The following is a 20,153-nucleotide window of genomic DNA, read 5'->3' as shown; positions in this document are numbered from 1 at the left end:
GACACAGACTCACACGCATACTCACAGATACGTGTCCGATGCCTTCTCCGACTTCCAGGGGTCCTGGGTCTTCGCGCCTGCTCCTCATGTGATCCTTTCATCGTTTCCAGAGGACAGAAAGAGAGAAAAAAAGAAAGCAAGAACCCCCAAGACCAGGCGTACCCGCGGTCCCTTCCCGTTTTTGTTTTGTTTTGGTTTTTTTTTTTTTTAACTTTTTTTTTTTTTTTTTTTTTTTTTTTAATACGGGAGAAGGAGGACCGGCGGGGGGAAGAGCGAGCGAACCGAGGAGAGAAAGTGCGTTGGGGATGCCAGAGCCGCGGGCTGCGCGCCGGCGGCGGCGGTGGCGGAGCCGGGGGGAGGACGATGCCGCTGCCTCCTAAGGGCGGAGGAAGGCGCGGGAGGCGCGGGGGTCGCTCCGCAGCGGCGGCCGGCGGGGAGCGGGGCCGGCCGGGAGCGGCGCTGCGCGGCGCGGAGGGCGGCGGCCACCCCCGAGGAGCGGCGGCGGAAAAGTTTTGGTGCGGGGGGCCAGAGGCGCGGAGGGGGATTATGATCGGTGCCGGCGAGGGATTCCCAGACACCGCCAGGTACAGTTGGGATTTCATTTTTCTATTTTTTTAAATTATTTTTTATTATTATTTTACTTTCCTCCTTCCTGCTAATTCCAGCCCCGGGCGATTTAAAGCCGCGGAGCTCTTTGCCTGCCCCGGGAAGGCGAAGTTAAGGAGCCGTGGGTCAGGTGGGGTGTCAGGAATCTCGCCTCCGCATCGTTAGAGCCCCGTGGCTGCGAGTGCGCGGCGCCGGGCACGGGCACACGCACGCACACACACACATTTATGAATGGCCGGCAGCAAGCGCTCGCAGGGTCCCCGGGTGCGGGAGTCAGCAGCGGGACCCCCGGCTGGCAGCGTGGTCCCGGATCCCTTGTCACATCCCGGGAAGGTGCCGAGCCCGGCCCCCAGCCCTCCCCCCCCCCCCGCCGCCGAAGCGCTCCGGCAGCTGCCCCTGCTGCAGGGACCGGCAGGGAGCCGGTGTCAGCACCGCTCGGCCCCGGGCGGGAGGTGGGTTGGAGAAATGGGACCTGGAAAGGTGAGACTCGCTGGGGTAGAGGCAGCCGCCTTAGCTGGGAGCTCAGGGATCCACCCGGAGAGCGGGGAGCTGCGCCCGGCGGCAGGATCCATCAAATCCCCAGCGGCAGCCACCGGAGCGGGGCTGGGGCGGGGGGGGCGGCCGAGGTTAAGGGAGCTGAATCAGGGCTTCGGCGGACTAAGGAGACCCTTAGAGACCTGGTGAATTAGTCGGTGTGGGCTGGCAGGATGATAACAGATCCTGCGGGGTGCTGGGGGTGGTGGTGGTGCAGTGGTGGTGGTGGTGACGACAAAAAAATACCAGATAGCGAAAAGAAGTCAAACAGCTGAAAAGCCCTCTGTGGAGCATGTGGTGGAACCCCAAAACATACACAGAAATCTGCTGCAAAGTGAGAGAGTAAGGCTCTCCACCTTCTTTTTGGAGTGGGAATCAGTCAGCAGGAGCTTTTAATTAATTTTAATGGAGGAAATCTGTTGTAAGGATTACAATAAGCTAATAAATCCAAGGCACAAATCCGTGTAAATTCCCGTTCTGTGTGTGGAAGGTACTGATTAGGTTTGTTCAGATGCTGCCTCTTGTGATGCAGAGCTCGGCTAGATAGAAAGGGAGAGGTTCCTTGTATGAGGAGCAGGAAAAGATACTAGAGCAAGTCAGAGCTCTCTCTCGCGCACACACACACACACACAGAGAAAGGCAGGGGGTGGGTTAAAGAGAGGTGTATTTAATGCATCTAACTTTATGGTGCTTGCAAGGAAATTAAACCAGTTTAGAGACTGAGACCGGTTGCTGCTCAGGTTTAAAAACCCCAACCAACCAGAGAAAAAAAAACAACCCACAAACCACCACCAAAAAAACCTAACCACAAACTTCCATGGGCTTAATTCCTTGCTTCGTTCACCAGCGTGGCCTTTCTCCAAGAGCGCCTTTATATATTTGTAGTTTTAGAGGAAGTTAATGAATTGGTTTTAGCTATATGTATTTTTGGAAGGAGAAAAATCCATCCTGGCATTTTTTCAGAACACTTGATAGCCACCGTACCTATACCTCTATCCACCTTTCTTTCCTTTCTTCATTTCAGGAGTCAATGTATGCAATGTTATCACTGAGACAGGATCTTTGCATAATGAAAAAGATACAACAGATATTATTTGAAAGTCACCACTCCTAAGTGACAAAAGTGATATTAAAATGTTAGTGTTGATCTTCCTGAAAATTGCATGACAGGAGAGATTGCAAGCAGCATTACTGCTTGTCGGAGGTTTGCTATTTGCATGGTTGTTTTCTACCCTGATACGGTAGTGAGGCAGTTAAAAGTAAGAGAGTGCAGGCCTGGAGTACTGTAGGTGAAGCAAGTCGGAGCACTGTGTAAATACAGTGTCTGTAAAACTACCTGTGACCGGACCAGTGCTTTCCAAAGTCCAAGGCTGCAGCAAGAAGCGGTGCTGGAAGACACCCAGCAGTCTTAAAAGAGTCGCTCCTCGCATACACATACACCCGGTATTTTGTATAAGGTGATGTTATCTGTGCTTGGCTTTGAGAGTCTGGATCTAATTTGAGCCACTGTCACAAGTCACATTTATATCCTGGCCTGCTGGATAGTTTGATTTAGGATGTAGACGTATCTCCTTTGCGCAACCCTACACCCTCCCAGTTGGAATCTGCATTACATAGGCTATGGTTTCCTTCGAGAATCAAGAATGTACTTGCCTTTCACAGCTTAAAATAGCAGTATCTAAAATGTAGGGTGTTATTAGGGCTGACTTCCCTACCCTTCCTGCAGAACAGAAGGAGACACAGTTTTACCAAGTCAGGAAAGCAAAAAGGAGTTCAAACAAGCATCACTATCAGGCTTTACCTGTACTGCACTTTCTATTTAAAGGACTAGAAAGGCGGCACACTTAAGATAATATTGTTTCCAGGAAGGTGAGAGCTTTATTTCTTAGTCATTTCTGCTACCTCTTTAATCTCAAAATGAGTTCATTTTTCACTAGATTACTTTCAATGTAACTTCCAGCCTTTTAGCAGGCAGATTCAAATCCAGTCCATTAGTGACCTCTATCTGTGAGAAGTGTATAGTCAATGGTGGGCGCTTTTTTTCTCCTTTTTCTTCACCGTAGTCGATTGGAAACACAGGCTTTAAATTGTTTTGGTCTTTTATACCTGTGAATCACCTAGCTTGTCAGGTTATCAACGTCACATCCATTACGGGCAATGAGATTTCCTAGTGTTTTAAACAGGAAAACAAGAAAACCAAACTCCAGTTCCAAACACGAATCCAGAACCTGAAAAGAACTCTAAATCCATCCCAGCCAGTCCAGTGACAATGCGATGAACATTTGCAAAAATCCGAAAATTAACAAGTGTCCAGTGGTATTAGACACCAGTAATAAAGGAATCACATTTATGTTTGTCTGGTGGTTTAATACTCACTCTGAAGCAGGCTGACCCGATGTGAAATTTTATTGCCCCTGAGTGCTTACATAATAACTGAAACTTGAGACAAACACTCAGACCAGATATACCATAAGTAGACTTTATAGTAGCAGGGTGTTTAAAAAAATGTAAAAAAAACCCCAACCCAACCCCAAATCCAGCTGTGTCTATATTAGGAATACATGTCAGAGATCAAGGAAAAGGGGGTCTTTATAGACAGATGGTCTCTTTTAGGGGATTATTAAACCCAGCTTCCCAATACTAATTTGTCTCCTGTTTATATCCACAGCTATATTCCGTGTTTTAGTTAGTGATTGTAAATGGCAGCTGAGGTCTTGATCAGCAGTATCTTTGGGTAGGTGACTAGCATTGTTTGACATTTCCCAGATTGTAGTTGATTACCTCAGCGCTTGGTAATATGATGGTTTTAGGTGTTTCCTTCCTTCCCCCTTGGGCAGTCTTTTTAGGAGACTTTCTGCCAACGCTTTTTATTTATTTCCTCAAGAAACCAAAAGTGCTGGAACTTGCCCCAGAGGTATAAAAATTGCTTTTTCTTTTCTTTTGGTAAAACAAATATTTGTATTTTTTTTTGTTTTATATGTATAAAAAAGAATAATACATAGTTATTATTGTAAAGAAGGCTAATTTAACATACACTGAAGATAGGAGCTTTAGCTCCCCTACAGCTATGTGTAACCTACACCTTTCAAATAATTGACTACTTTTAAAGACAAACAACCACAGAAAATCATAATTAAAATATGTTTCTTGAGAGGCATGTTTTATTCATTTAAAACAAACCTAAACCTTAATCCATAGGTAATACTCAGGAAAGAAACGTCTGAAATAAAAAACTCTTCTCTGTTTAACAGATTATATTCTAGTCACATCAAACAATATGTCCCAGGAATAGTGCAATTTAATCTGGTATTTTCAGCCACTGGTGAAAGGTGTTGGGACCTTCTTATGCCTTCCTTTTTTTTTTTTTTGTTTTTTTGTTTTTTTATTTTTATTGGTGATTTACCCAGCTAACACGCTTTTTTCACCTCTTCCATTCCTTCTTCTGACATGGCCCTTTGAACTGAATCAAAATTAAATACTGGCAACAACCTAGAACAAATCCATCATGCCCTATTCAGCATTCCTGAAAACTTAATGATGCATAAAAAGGCCTGTAAAATATCCTTTCTAAAAAGAACTCTTGTGCTAGCTATCAGGTCTACCTAGAAGCCATCTCCTGTATATTTTACTTCAATCTGTAATGGCTTTATTTATTAATTTGTTATAAAAGAAACCTTTTCTAGCCTAATGCGGGGATGTATTTAGAAAAGCATATGGCACGGTGAAGTGTTGCTCGGTCAGAGGTGCACTGTCATTGAAACCCGTCCTTCAGTCCCTGCAGGCAACGCTGGGGAAGCTGCTGGTGTGCGGGATGCGCTCCTGGCTGGGCATGGACCTGCCAAGGGATGGTTTTGCTCCGGCCCCAGGTGAGGGGTGACTTGCTTCCACCAGGCCAGTATTTTGTAGGATCTGCCCCTCGCAAAGCGGAATATTAAAGGTCACGGATAATATTCTGCCTTGGCCTTCAAGTCAATGGGCCACTTTCATAACACTTAATCACCAGCTACCTATTCACAGAGTAAATTATCAGTGTAATTTCCTGCAACAGTTACGGATTAAAGGCTGCAGTCAAATAATTCTGAAGAAAAAGAATCATTTTGAAAGGTAGTTTGGGAAATAATCTGCAGATTACTGTAATGGTCTGCAGTCTGGTTTGACAAATCCCAGCCCTGGCAGGGATGTACCTCGACACACCGAATACAGAGAAGTTATTTAGTTCTTCTTATCATCATTTGTTGGTGAATGTATCCCAGTGAAGATGCTAGGAGGAAGGGGCACAAGTTCTGCTCTTTGGTCAGAGTTCTTTATCATGGCCAAGTTGTCATGACTAATCTAATTATCTTAAAAATACAAATTCCTATATACATCAAACCAGTTCCTTTGTGAAAACATGCTAGCTATGAGTAAATTAATCCAAAACTACTCCACAATCTTTATTCAGACAAAATTGTCAACATTTGCCTAATATCAGGCATCTTGAGGGAGAATTGCAGGCAAAATATTTTGGCATTCCATCCCTCTGATTCCTTGGCTGTTCACTGTCATGCATTTCTGTCTTCAGCAAGGTTTGGCCAGCTGATGCTGGGCACTTGTCTCCTAGTAGGTACTGTAAACTGTGCCAAAGTACTACCTGAGCCACTGAGAGCAGAAAAGGTCAGAACTCTGAATGAAAAGCCTCATCAGCACCTTCTAAGAACTGAGATCAGTGTGTGGCAGTGTCAGTCCCAGTTCATGCTGGCAGCTTTTGTCATTCCTTCATCAAACCCAACAGGGAAAATTATCTGAAGAGCAGAGTACTTCCCAGTCCTGCACCACGTGGCTGCACGGGTGGCTCACACCTTGCTGAGCTATTCCATACAGGGTAGCCAAGAGGCATCCTGTGGGGAAGGGTTAGGAGCCAGTGCTCCCACAGTGTGCCCTGGCACTGCTGGGAGCCCTCGGTGATGCTCAGGCACAGTCCTCGAGCTTCACACGGGTTGTAGAGGAGCAAACCACGGTCAAACTGCAGCCACGGCATCAGCAACCACAGGCTTGTAGGTTCAGAGTCACAAATATTCCTTTCTCTTGAGATTTCCTGCATTCTTTTCCTGCAGAGAAAAAAATTGCAGTATTAGGACTGCTTTAAAATGGGTATGACATTCGCAATATCACTGGAAATGCATGTAACAAAAAAGACGTATTATTTTATGTCAGTATCTTACTGACAAAACAAGATATAATATACAGCTCTGAAGAAGAAATGCAGGTTTTATATGCATACATATATATAATTTGTGTATGTGTTACATGTATAAGTGACCGTGACTTCATCTAAAATCATAGAGGTCCCCCTCAGACCCTTCAAAGCATACATCGTTAATTGTCATTCAAAATTAGTGTTGGTGAACAGCAAATGAAATTAAACAAGGAGAAAAACTTCTATTTCTTCCTGCAGTGTGTTGGAAGTTTCTATACTGGGTAAGAACCACGACGTGCTCCCAAGAGGTATTTTTCCCAAGGCTGCTGGAAGGAGTCTGAAGCAAACTTAACCTGTGCTTATGAAATAGAACTTCATAGCCGAAAACCTGCTTTTTAAATGAGTGCATTTGATTCCAGACTCGATCCTTCTCTCTTGCACTGGCAAATTAATTTCACAGACACTCTTCTTGTGATTAGAGATTACTCATCTGAGTAATAATTTGAGTACCCCAAAGTGATGTCATTTAGCTGTAATTGAAGATGATACAACCCCAGCAGTGTGTCCCTGGTTATCCTAATGTATATGTGCTTTCATTAGTAGTTCCTTCATGTGTGTATGGGCAAACAAGCTATGTAGGTATGAGCCATTTAAATTGCTAGAATTGCACCTATATTAGGATTGTAGTAGTCGATGTGTTTGTCACAGACACAGCCTACGTAGGTATATGTCTATAAACTCTGTGGACTAGGCATTGGGTGCGCAGATCATGTGATGGATTATGACGTTGGTAAGTGGGGTGGTTGTGGGAGCCTGTTGCATGCCTGAAATGCTAGCTGAAACCGTGTGAGGTGTCTCCACATGAAGGGATATTTGTTAGCAGTACCTTATAATTTCATGTGTGATCTAGGAAGTTTTTCCTAGGTGGTGCTTCTTGTGTCATTGAGAGATTTGCATCCAGCTAAAAGGTACCCCATTTCGCAACCTTGCTGGGCTGGTTTCACAGGCCACTTCCTTGGTGGATCTAGGTTTAACCTTACTCTTATCTTTAACCACTTAGCTTTGGAGTTTGTTGCAAATGCTCCTAGATGAAACATTAATCCTTGAGCTGTATCAGTTGAAAACTTGCTGTTTATGTCATCATTTGTTATAAATATGTATAAAAAAGAAATCACTTTGATACCTGCATTGGTATGAACCTGGATCAGGTGGTTGGAGGACTCCAATTTGGTATGTTAATGCTCTATATACATATTGCATCATGTTGTACTGATCCATTATGGGAAGCCTCCATATTATTCATTGGACAAAAGAATCTGGAGGTGTAAAATACATAAGGCCAACCAAGAGCTCACAGTTAACTCTCTAGTACACTCATAAAATTTTCGTTCGTGATTTAAATGTTTTCAAAGATTTTGTCCGAGACATTTTAGCCTTTGAGCTGTCTGCAGAAAATTATTTTCCAGCACAAAATAAGTAAACTAAAAAGTGTTATTGTCCAGGCTGATAAATTTCTCCTTTAAAACAAATTCAGCGCTCTAACAACAAATTTCCTCAAACTGAAGATGAGTGTACAGTTTGAGACTGCTGAAGTTTAGCAGGACACAAACACAAACACAGGGACACACAGAGTCATTCCCCACCGTATTGCTAAATCCCATGTAGCAAATTGGTATATGCCCAACGGTGATTTTTGAAATAGCTCATCCTGGCCCTGTGCCATGCTGCTCAGGGAAGAGCTGCTTCTTGCAGCCGTTCAGCAGTAAATTGTAAAATGCATTTTGCCAGTAGAAATCTCTTTTTTCTTTTTAAATTTGAGAAATTACTTTCGCTCTTTGACAAAATTAATTTCAGCACGTTATTCTTTAGCAGTTGTGCAACAGAATAACAGTCTTTACTCGGAGAGAGAAGTGCCTATCGTTATAGCTTTGGAAATACTTAGGCAAGAAAGAAGCATAATGGACACCTCTCGTTTTTTTAAAATGTGTGCTTTGAACGCCACAGATAGAGCCAAGTCCCCTGTGATTGCCCAGAGGTGCCTAAGCCTCTGTGGCAGAGCATCTGACAGTAAGGTTACTCTAATTGCTTTATCCATGTTGTGTCCTATCAAAATCTTTTTTTATTCATGTGGTAGTGTGTCTTTGTAATGGTAAGCATCCCCATACATGCCTTAGTTTTTAGTTATGTGTAATTCTGGTGAAATGCAGTGATTTATAATTAAATAAAGGGGGCCGGGGTGGGGGGAGCCAACAAACCAAATGAAAACAAACCCCAAAGCAAAACGGAGGGAAACCCAAACCCACAGCCCAGGAACTGTGATAATCTCAATGCTAACAAGGTGGTTGTTTTCTGTCCCACACTGGATAATCTTACCAGTATCTATTTAACTTACTATTTGGTACCAAATACAGGTTTCAGCTAGATAGTCTATTATCACAGAAGTCAAACACTCAGATCTGTCATCAGATCAGCACAGTGGATCTTTATAAATCTGGAACAAATGAGTTGCTGCCAGCAGCTCTGGCAACAGAACTGTTGATCTGCCCAGATTCTCTTTCCTGCAAAAATTTCTTATCAGCAGATCCACACATCCTACATGGTGTGACTGTGGATTTACAGATAAGAGGACAGAATGACTGAAAGTGGATGGATGGCATGAGCATAAATAGGTCATGAGTTACCAACCGTGGAGCTTGATCCTGAGCACCGGGAGAGGCGATTATAAATTTCAGAACCCCTCTAAGGCTAAGGAGCTCTCTGGGTAGAAGGGTTTGGCTTTAATTCTTTGCCCTTCATTTGTCCAAAGTTGAAAGTGCATAAATCTGTCTGTATGAGCAGAGATGACTTGGAAATCCATAACCACTCATCTCTGTGACATTGATGGAAGCTCTATTGGATCAAATGCATAGGTATTCTAATTATGAACCTCTGATATTCAGAACTTCCCTTAGGCCATCAATATCTCCTAGGCAATCATATTTTACAGGCTGCCGACTGATTGTCTGGTTATGCATGTGCTGACCGAGAGAAGACATCACACACTTTAGCCGACCAGCTGCAGAAAGATGAGCCTCTTTAAGCGCTCCAAGAATAAACACCTTTACATTTCAGATAACACTGGTATCAGTCCACAATCTACTTAGGTCTTGTGAAGAAATATTTGGTGATCTTGGGAAAGGCTGTTTCAGTATAGCCCAGATATTGTCTTGTGTTGAATGATAACCCTGTTTGACAGAAAGGCATCCTTTTTAACTCCTTCAGCGCTATGCTAAAAGAATATCTCCTTATCACGAGTGGAAATACTGCAAAGACCTGTAGCCTTGCCATGAAATCTGCGCTCCCTTCCACCATCTGGGGTACTTTTACTGACATGTATTTATATTTTGGTAGCAGCATACTTCTCTCCTGCTTCTCTCTCTCTCTTTTTTTAAAATACGTGCATCAGCACAGACTGAATCAGAATTTTTAGTTAGCTCGTTTGCTAAGAAAGATCCCTTTTTGAGCTGGAGTTCATTCTGTTAGGTCTGTCAGGTGCATTGAGGACACAGAGTATCCTAAAGATGCTATCAAAACTGAGATAAGCAATAATGCTGATGGAAGCTTTTATTTTCATTTCAATATTTCCCATGTTATTTTTGCAGGTCAAGTATTGCAGTATTGTGCAGAGGGAAGATAAAAGCAGGAAAGGGAAAGTGACTAGGAAATAACTGGGGGGGGGGGGGGGGGGGCGGGAAACAGGAGGAAAGTGAGTAATCCAAATTGTCCAGACTAAATGAAGTGCAGAGATAAACAACTTTCTGTGCAGCAGGAAATCAGAGTTTCCTAACGATCAGGGTTTTAACCACCTAAGCTGTTATTCATCTGAGACTGCCGGCTGCCCTGAGCAGGAGAGGGGGGGCAACGCGTAATCTAGGAGGAGCTGGGAGGGGAGGGAAGGATCCATCAGGTTTCCCCGGTTCTTTCTGTGGTGGGCATAGCACAGGGGAACTGTCGGACAGAGTTCATGCTGTCTGAGTGTGTTAGCTCTGGAACAGAACCCTGACTGGTTTGGTGAGTCCGGTTCCGTGTATTCCCTCTTGATGTTATTCCATGTCCTCATTTTTGGTGCCTTAGAAACTGCATGTTAACGGTAAGAAAAAACGGATACAGAGTAAAGATGGGATGGATAAAGCAATTAGTGAGTAACGAGTCTTAAATTTTCCTCTCAGGCACGGGTATATGCACAGAAAGTCTGCTTTACATAGATAAATCAAAGGGGAATCATGAATGTTATTTGTTATTTAAAATACATAAAATAGATCCTGGCAGCTTTTATGTCATTTAGTTTTCTCTTGCCTTTATACCTCTTATCTGAAAGAGATTAGAGATGCATTATGTGACAAAAAAAGACTGAATTAGGGGAAGACTTGGGGGCAAGTGGCACTGAAGTGGGTCTTTATTGTTCTTGCTTATGAGAAACACACTGAAGGAAATGATCGTCGTGCACTGCAACATACAGAATTGTGATGTTGCTTCTGCGTCATCAGCACATTCATGCTGTCCAGTTGATTAAATCACTGCTTAGGTCAAACATCGATCAAGCTCTGCATTGTGGTCTGGGCTTGCAGCATGCTCTTTCCCCTTGAAGTTGAAGCCAAGGCAGAATTCAACACTGGATCCTAAAAACAGCCAGGGGACAGAGCTGGTGCACGCTGGGGGCTGAACCTGCAGCAGCTGCAGAAAATCCCTGGGGTGTGTATGTGTGGGGGGGCTGGCATCACTCCCCCAGGCAAACCAAATGCCCACAGTCATTGGTGGTTCATAACTAATAACATAGTAACATAATTACACCCCAGGTCTGGGTGCTTATTATGAAAGAAGGAGATAGTTTATGGAGAAGGTTATACTATACTATGTGCAGTTTTGGGGGGATTTCAAGAATCTCCACAAGTGTTCTGGTAGTAGTAATATTTGAGACAACGTGTAACTACTTACTTGTAATCTTGCAGAAAATCTAGTAAAGGATTGGACTAGAATTCGGTTACTGTAACTGTAAAAGAGAAGAAAAACCTCAGCGGAAAGATGGCACTGTACGAGTTAACATGTTGGCCCCTCATTCTTTCAGATCAAGCTTCCTGTGAGTAATAAAACACAAGTCAGATGAATTTGGCTGGTCTCAGTCAAGTCTCTCATGGATAGTTGCCCACACGGGAATAACTACTGCATAGATTAGCTCTGTGAATGGTTCCAGGACAGGTGTGGAACTGAACTGCATTGGCAGAACTGCTCGGGGGAACTCGCGTGCGATGCTTCGCTCAGTGGTATCTGTCTTCCCTTTCCACGAGCACTAAAATGCAGCCAAACATGTTTTTTAAGTATGTGTTTTTAGGGAGATGGAGAAAACTCGTGTTTTGTCAGATTTGCAAGTCTTTTATTAGACTTTTCAAAGAAACGAAGCACAAGTGAAAAATAAAATACCCTGCATTATTTCTCACTAGCCAGCATTTCTTTCTTGAGAGCAGGCACAACGTTACAGCTTCTGACCCATCTGTCCTAACAGTCTAAGACAAATAATAAAATAGTGCAACAGTTTTAAATAATAAAATAGTGCGACATTTTTAAAGCTTGAGAGAGGACAGAATGACAGAAGGTTTCTCCTGCTGACTGCAAAATCTTTCTGTTTCTATTTGAAATCCAGACACAGGCTATAGTGATCTACATAAAATGAAAGGTGGAGTCTGGTAAACCCACCACTATTAAGAGCGCCTCATTTTTCCAGTCCCTGTTAGGAGTGAAAAGATTTCTTAGGTAAGGAGGATGAACCTTTCTTTCACCTCCACATGCTCTTCTTCCACTGCTCTCACAAAGCAGAACTGAGCCTAAGTCACTGTAAAAAGCACATTATCAGAAACATACTCTGCACTATTTTTGCTAACATAAAAAGAGGCAATGCAAACAAAAGACAGAAGGAAGAGTTAACAGCAGGGTATGATCAAAGGAGCGCTGATGCAGAAGCAGATTCAGAAAGCTGCTTGGTATTAGATGTGTAGCGCTCGCGTAAATCAGGGCTGGACCAGTTTACAGCAGCTGAATATCCACAATGTAAAACAGAAAACTTCTCTGTTGAGCTCCTTGTCAGAGCCCTGACTGTAGGCCAGCCTTCCTTCCCCGGCAATAAGGGGAAGGGATTGTGGTCCGGGAGCTGACACTCTGCTGTTTGTGCCCTAGCTGCCTCTGCATCAATAGGGGACCCAGCTCTTCAAATCTCTTACCCAAAGTAAATATTCTTTATTTTTTCCTTGATTTAACTGGTTTTTTAAGGAAATGCCTGGGCATATGACTTTCTAAGGTCAGGTTTACAGTGCTGCTCTACTTACTTGCCTCAGAGTTTGGAGTTTCAGATTCATATGTTGACATGCTTATGTAATTTACTGAGGCATCTATTTATACTGCGGTTGTGGTTCTTATATCCATCTCACTGCAAATGCTACACCCCTTGCGACTGACATATTTTCCATGACATTTTTCATGCATTCCACCAGTGCTATATCTAAAGAAGCTTGATTTTCACATACATGTGACCGTCGTGGGCACATAGTATGGCTCTAAAAAACTGACCCGCCTGATCTTCACCTCCTTTTGCTGGAGGACTACAGACGTAATTGTTTTGTCAATGCAACTGTAGACTTTTGGCACTTGCATTACATTTCAAACTGATTGGTTTTGGTGAATTAAAGAATTTCTCTTGCTACGGGCACTCTCTGCTCAGGAATGAGGGGAGTAGTGACAGGCGGCTTTTATCAATGTGCTGTTTTTTTATTTCAGTTAAGTCTATAGTTGGGCATATTCTGTTGTTGGATGCCTAGGGAAGATAAGAACAGTATGAAGAAAATACTTCAACGTTACTGGAAGTGATCAAGTACTGCTGCTTTGTGGGTGAATACCTCCAGAATCTACCCTGAGACTCTACACTGTTGTGTCCAAACAGAAATGGGCAGCAAAGTGTGTGGAGCTTTGCTAGCTGGTAGTTGGTGATGCCTTTTAACACATGGTTTAGCGACCTTATTCTAGTACAAATTTCAGTAGCACCCCAGAGGCAGTTAATGTCTAAGAATAAATGTATCCATTTTGTTAGGTGTTGTTTCCTTTATAGAAACTACTATAGTGTTTTGCTACTAGATATAAAACAATCTGAATAATAATGAGCCACATTCTAGTCTGTTCTATTTTATCTATATTCTGCTCATGGCTGAAGTAGCCTAACACCAATCTGTAAAACTTTAGTGAAGGTTGTAGTTACAAAAAAATGCTGCGGTGTTTGATAAAGCCAAATGACTTTATTTCATGCAAAGAATTATTAATATGTGACATGAGACCTGGTCAATCAGAATTGCAAAGCTTTAAATTCCCTTCTGAACACGAAATTCAGCCAATGGTTTGTACCCACAATTATTGATGAGTGCACTGATCATATTTATAACTCCACTGACTTGATACATATAAACGATCTAGATCAGCAGTTAGCAAAACGGCATCAATTGTGCTGCATGTTCCAGCTGCAAATAACAGTTGCAAAAGTGACTCCCAAAGGATTGTTCTTTTAGAAATGTAATATACAGCATCTCTCTCCCACCCTTGCTCTCTCTCTCTGACTACTGTCTTAACCTCCAGTGCTTAATACCCTAGATATATTGAAACCTAGGTCTTCCCGCCAAGATTAAAGGGTTGTACTTTCATGGTCCTATGATTCTATCTACTTTAACATCTCTTATCTGAGAGAGCTACTTTGGGAATGAGTCTACAGGCTCACTAATAGATATAGGTACAAAGCTCTCATTTTAGACTGTGTGGAAATGAGACTAGAACTGATCTGACAAGAAAATCTCCCCTTCCTTCACTCTAGTTCCTTTCTCCCAGGTAATTATAGATGTTGAATTCATCAGGCCAGTGTATTGCTTGCTTTTCAGACAATTTCCAGTAGGAAGATTCTCCTCATTATAAATATGTACATGTGCTCTATAATTGCTGACAGTCACACGGGGATCCTTATTTCTTTCCTTTATATGCATTGCAATGCTTTAGATAAAATCATAACTTCACATCTCGTATTATTGGCCTGAAATAGAGGACGATCTTTCTGACAATTTTTCATGATTTAAATCTCATGACACACCACTACCAATAAGGGAAAAGGAATTATAAGACCTGAAATGGCAAGAACTAGCGTGTGGCTGGTCACACTTTCGCCACAGATTTTCTCCAGTGTAAATCCAGGTTTATTTTTCTGAAATCTGGAATTATATTACATGTACATAACTGCAAATGAATAGACTTACTCCTTGTTTCAAATCTTCATCCATAGGATAAAGCAGAAAGAAGATGAGCATCCTTACATCAGCCCAGCTGACAGTCTCACTGCCACACATATTACAGGGCTGCAAATAATCAGAAATGTCGTGCATGTGCAGAATTGTGTGAAATGCTAAAGTAAAGTAGAGGGTGCTGATGGCTTGTGAATCAATGCATAGATATCAGTGCACTGACAAATCCAATGGGTAACTACAAAGAGCTGGCTATTTGTACACCACCCATAGCCATAGCAGGGTTTAAAAAGGAAGTGCAAAAATCCGCAACGCTTTTGAAAACAGAATCTAAAGGGGAACATGTAGTCCAAAGGGAATGTCTAAGAATTCCTGTTTTTAAAGTGTGTTAGTTTTTCATTAAAAATACAAAGTAATAAGGAAATGAAAAATAATCCGTGGCTTTTTAATATAAACTGTGAAAAAAATTGCCATTCCATAAACAGCAAAATTATGACACTGTTTGAGCCAAGGTTCGTGATTTATTTTGATGATTAGCATGCCATCCTGTAGAGGAAACTCATACATGTGCCTAGTATGTGGCCATTCTGCCTTTTGAGCGTGTGGGGCCTGGGAGAGTAATAAAAATAAATCCAGAAAAACAATTGTCTACTTCCAGCTCAAGTGCTGGCATTAAAAATGTTACTATACTCAGATAATTCCTAATGAAGCTGTAACTTCAATATATCTGATTTTTTCATATGCAAACTGAACTTGGAGTAAACAGGGGAAGGACACTATAAGGCTGTCCAGAAAATACAGAAAAAATCAGAAGAATACTTTAACAAAATGACTATTACTGCTACAGCTTATGTATATCTCACTTTTTATAGTGAGCTATAGACAGCCATAGTTGGTTTCTAAGGGTTTTGCTCTCCGTTGTAGCAATGTACGTCAGGAATATTTTCTCATGAGTATTTCAATGCATGTAGAGTATTGTTCTTAAGAACTGACTCCACATTACTCAAATTTAACAATATATGACTGGTCCCCCCACCCCACCCCAGCCCCAGCTTAAGACTGATGCAGTTGTACTCATTTTGCAGTCTTTCCATGTAAAAACAAAAGAAGTTTCTTTGATTTCTCCCCTGCCTTCCCCCCCTGCCCCAAATGCGACTAAGGTATTATTCCTGTGAAATGCAGGTCTCTATTTCATGCTAAATATGCCATTGGCTCCTTCTGTTTCTAGCTTGATCAGAAAAAAAAAAATATTTGGGAAGAAGTCCTCTTTCCACAGCTGAGGCCAAGTTCTGCAAAATTATGCACACTTTTAATTCCAGTTAAAATCAATAGGTTTTGAATGCATTAACCATTTTGCAGGGTATCTGCATATATGTAAATGCACAGAAATGGCTTGCAGCTACCTCCATTTGATATCAAGAAGCGTCACCCATTATATTTTTAGGTTTTTGAGTAAGGAAGATTTAATTTTAAGATACAGTATGACCTAAAATATAAATCTGAGACAGTTGGAAATAAAAGCCCTTTCTGCAGATGAGATTTTCTCATGCTGAGGTTTTTTGTTTAATTGTAGCAGTACCCCCTGCAAAGTCCACAAAACAACAGCAATAAGTCATAAGAACAGGTAGCAAGTTGGCTGGCATACAACGAGATTTAAAGCAAAGACCAATCTCCCTTGGTAAATGTTGATATGAATTATTAAATGAAATAGTGGCAAAATATAGTCTGTCAAAAGCAGTTTCCTTCTAGAGACATGGGAGGAATTAAAATTTATTTCAAAGGAAATCTTTTGTGCATGTTTCCAACATCTTGGTTTGCCTGTGTTGCACCACTTCTCTGTTTGCTAAAATTTCCCGAAATAGTTTCCCAAATAAATAATGTTTATTGGAATAATTTTCACAATATGATGCTTATCCTAGAATTTTCTCATATACATCTGAAGTTTTCCTTCTCAAGTGTTGCCTGGAGAGAAAATACTCTAGTATTGTAGTGGGTGTGATTTCAGTGGGCTGGAAGTATGGCATCCAGTTACTGATTTGATATTTAGTGTATCTGACAATGCTAGAATATATACTCTGTAATCTGAACGTACAGGTCTGCCCCTCAATTCGTCTGTACTGATGTGATTTTTTTGGCTTAAATTATCTCATCATTAGATGAGTTATGCTAGTTTAGGATTTGAACCAAGGAGCAAACTGTCAGCTAGAGGATTTGATCTCTAGATTAGCTTTCCAGAGTAGCAAAGAATTAAGGAGAATGTCAGATGTTAATGATGAAACTATTCCTCTTAAATTTAACATGAAGTTATGAATTTTTTCTTTGATATGCTTAGAATTGGCTGAAAATTTTAGAAATATTTAAATAGATTTCACATAAAACATTTTGATTTGGTGAAACAGGCTATCTAAAGTGATGTAGGTTTACTTATTCATGGCTCTAAATACTATTTTGATCTGCGCAAACCCCTGACAATTAATACCAGCCCCTTGTTGTATGGAATTGATTCATTTGGATATAGTCCATTTTTAGGTATTTGTGGGGCTAATAGCACCGAAATAGCTGAAAGTCTGTGTTTGATGTAAGTGACTGAAGTTCCTGGAGTCAAAGACCTAGATGGTGTTTTGGTCTTCAGCAAAATCAATAGAAATAACTTGTACAGACATCAAAGGAGTGGGGTAACTTCTGACCACCCTTTCCATGTCCCATATGGCTAATGAGGGCTTCATTCAAGCACATCATTGGGTAGTTGCTAAAACTTTTAATTCATCCAACGAAAGGCCACATCTAAATGATTAACCTGTGATCTGATCGATAGTTTTAACTCTGCTGTAAAGTCCTACAAGCCTCCAGGAAAGGGATAGATTACTTTTCTTCCTGTTCAGTGCACCGATGGAATAGGCGTACTGAGACAACCATGCACCCCAAAGCCAGGCAAAAATTTATTGTACAGACACCTGGAATCTAAGCTAATACAGACAAGTTCTGGGTATAATTCAGACCAGAGTACTGCACGTTAGTGTCTTTCAGCAAAGCCATGTAAAAATAACTTTGAACTTAAATGATCTAAAGGAAGTTTGTAAAACCAGGTGCCAATACTTGTATGTGTATTTTGCCGTATAGACCTGTAATGTTCAGGCTTGAATTCTTCACAGACCCTAATAAATCGCCTTTCTTAAACGTATCTCCAGATAATCAGCTAAAACCCAGTGAGAGACACTGAGTATTCCTTGAGAAACTGAAAATCATGATACTTGTCTCACTAGCTGGAACGCCTTCTTTAGCCTCTTTGCCTTTGTCTCAAATAAGCAGCTCATCAGGTCGTTTTTCTAAGAGCAAAAAATATTACACTGTCTCCAAGAAGTTATGGAAGCCTCATTTCTAGGTACAAATAAAATTAGCTTTGACAAGCACTGATGTATTGGTGTTGAAAAGGTGCCTGCGAGGTGATGGGACTGGTACAGCTGGCATAAGGAAACTTTCTCGTCGCTTAAGATAAATTAATTGAAGGAGTTTGGTTATTTGGAACAGCAGAAGGGAATGACCAGGGTTGAAGTTGAATTTTACCGTAGGAGTCATATCTTCTCCTTTGACAAAGAATGAACTGACTACGACACTGTTGCCTTCAATCAAAAAAAAAAAAGAAAAAAAAAAAAAAAAGAGCTGTGGGTGAGTTACTGAGAAGATACTGGGAACACATGGCGCCGAGATAACAGCAAGTCTCTTGAACACTGGCTGAGTTTTTGTCCAGACGCCTATTCATGAGGTCTGTAATGTATATATTCCAGATCTTCTATCCATAGGCCCAATTTGCCAAACCCTTACAAATGTCTGAATTCAAGTTCATTTCAGGAAAGCACATTCACATAAGGGAAGTACATGTTGCAGCCAACAGCTGAAATCATGTAGAAGCCTCTGGAAAGATACTATGATCATTTATGTTATTGAACTCTGCATGCATCCGGTTCTCCTTCCTTTTCCCGGACCTCTCTTACTCCCGTTGTGCATCTCCTCAAGCTCCTTTTCCTTCCTGATGGATTTCAGTGCAATAAATCATTTTAAAAGAAAACTTATGGCAACAGAAGTAATGCCTTGCTGACATAAACTGCTATGTTGCACACAAGATAGGAGGTATATTTCTTACTTGGATACTTTAGGTGGCATTAATAACATCAATATTTATATTGCCATGAGCTTAGTTTGCACTAGAGTGTCGTTTATGTAGTGTTACGTTTCCTGCAAGTATTCTTCCCGTCACATTCATTTCCGTCTTTTTGAAGGTAAACACACAGCAGAACAAAGCCATGTGCATGGAGTTTCCAGTATTTTTAATGTTATAGCTATAAAAATAATGACCTTTATGCAGCCATCTGCAACTATGTGCAATGCCTTCAAACTCAGAGGTTCTTTGGGATTATTAATAGCAATAACATTATCTCAGTAATGTGAGAACTGTAGCTGTCCAGATTGAATGTCACTGGTAAAACTGCACTGGAAAATATGGCCATCTGTATCGGTTAAAAATATAAGTATTAATTCGAAGAATCATTTCTTCCATTTCAAATATTTCTCAAGCATTTTCAGCAAAATTCTGGAGAGTTGTGGTCATCAGAAAATTATTAGGATTATTAAGGAAGTATTGAAGATATCTGAGCTAAGCTTCCACTAATTTTTAATGCAAAGCCATTAAAAGCAATTTGGTTCTTGCAAATTTTTGTGACGAGCTTATCAAGTAGAGTAATAATAAACAAGAAAGAAAGAAAAATTGTTATTTTAACCAAAGACTTGACCATCTTTGTTGCTATCAAAAGAAGGAAGATTTAAATCTGCTGGACTATTTGAGTTTCTCCAGACTGATCAAAAGTACAATAGCTTTATTTAATTTACTTTGTTTCAGAGTTTCCAAAGATTTAGGGCAGAATCAGTTATCACTGTTTATTAGTACAAGTTGCATACAAATAAACAAAAATTGTTAAAGCTTTTCTAGATCAAGTACACAAATGTTGTACATTATCATCATGTTCTTTGGTGCAAATAGCCTGAAATGAGATCTGCCTTTCTACAGAAATTTTATTTATAGTTTACTTGATTCAATTTTGGTATTACACTGTCATTTTCATTCCCTATAATAAGTTAATGCTATGCTGGAACTATTTAAAGGGATTATAGTGTCAGTAAATTTTAAATCATGCTACTTGCCTAAGCTTATATTACTGAAATAATGCATGATGAGCACTTTTGTGAAATCATGTGAAATCAAGTACATGAGTGGGCAAAAACTATCACCAGCACCACCGACAAAATGGCCTTTGAAAGTTTAGGAACTGAAGAGCCCCTTAGTGCAATTGTGTTTTAATGATTGGAGGAGGGAGAAGCATACTACAGAAACGGAAGTGAAATCCTGGCTCTGCAGAAAATGTTGGGAAATCTATGCTGCCTTCAAAAAGATGAAATTTCACTCCTGGGTCTTATTCCTTCTGGCTCTGCTACTGCCTCACTGACCTTCCTTAGTCAAGTCATTTAACCTTTGGTCCTATCTG

The 20,153-nt window shown here is 41.1% G+C and overlaps 1 protein-coding gene across 2 annotated transcripts in view; it reads left to right on the top strand.

Annotated features, from left to right (window-relative positions):
• FLRT2 (fibronectin leucine rich transmembrane protein 2) overlaps positions 1-20,153 on the top strand; it is a 65,382-nt gene that overhangs the window by 2,535 nt on the left and 42,694 nt on the right. The window contains exon 2 of one of the 2 annotated variants that reach the window (XM_005236343.3): positions 250-584. The exons of the other annotated variant lie outside the window; for it this stretch is intronic. The gene's annotated coding sequence lies outside the window, so the exon portion shown is untranslated. The remainder of the gene's footprint in view (positions 1-249; positions 585-20,153) is intronic. 2 annotated transcript variants of the gene reach the window in all.

Source organism: Falco peregrinus, chromosome 1 (assembly GCF_023634155.1).
Source record: "Falco peregrinus isolate bFalPer1 chromosome 1, bFalPer1.pri, whole genome shotgun sequence".
NCBI lineage: Eukaryota > Metazoa > Chordata > Aves > Falconiformes > Falconidae > Falco > Falco peregrinus.
Note: the sequence above shows the minus strand (reverse complement) of the source record. Positions and strands in the feature narration are given on the sequence as shown.